At 45.8% G+C, this 596-nt stretch overlaps 1 pseudogene; it reads left to right on the forward strand.

The window, feature by feature from the left end:
- The first annotated feature begins 4 nt into the window (after window positions 1–4).
- LOC104999754 lies at window positions 5–590 on the forward strand (annotated as a pseudogene).
- Window positions 591–596: the final 6 nt, after the last annotated feature.

Consider the following 596-nt stretch of genomic DNA (forward strand, 5'->3'; position numbering starts at 1 on the left):
TCTGCTTAGGCTCTTAGATCAACATGACCAGCGAGGCTTAGGAGGGATTCTTCTAGAAGACATCGAGGAAGGATTGCCCAATTCCCAGAAAGCTGTCAAGGCTTTAGGGGACCAGATACTATTTGTAAACCGTCCTGATAAGAAGAAAATTCTTTTCTTCAATGATAAGAGCTGTCAGTTTTCTGTGGATGAAGAGTTTCAGAAACTGTGGAGGAGTGTCACCGTGGATTCAATGGACGAGGAGAAAATTGAAGAGTATCTGAAGCGACAGGGTATTTCTTCCATGCAGGACTCCAGACCAAAGAAAGTGGCCCCAATTCAAAGAAGGAAAAAGCCTGCCTCACAGAAAAAGCGACGGTTTAAGACTCACAATGAGCACTTGGCTGGGGTGCTGAAGGACTACTCTGATATTGCTCCTGGCAAGTAGTAAACAGTTTGGTCCGAGAGCAGAGGGTTTCAAAGTACAAGATCTTCCGTGTTGACGCTGGCATCTGCAGACTGATCATCTTCCTGTTCTCCTACCTAGGGCCGAGGAGAGGAGCAGTTCAGTTTACAGAACTAGGGTACATTACCAGACTCGAAGCTTGTTTTCCTTA

The sequence above is a fragment of the Bison bison genome, unplaced genomic scaffold (genome assembly GCF_000754665.1).
Source record: "Bison bison bison isolate TAMUID 2011002044 unplaced genomic scaffold, Bison_UMD1.0 scf7180017530404, whole genome shotgun sequence".
In the NCBI taxonomy this organism is placed as follows: domain Eukaryota; kingdom Metazoa; phylum Chordata; class Mammalia; order Artiodactyla; family Bovidae; genus Bison; species Bison bison.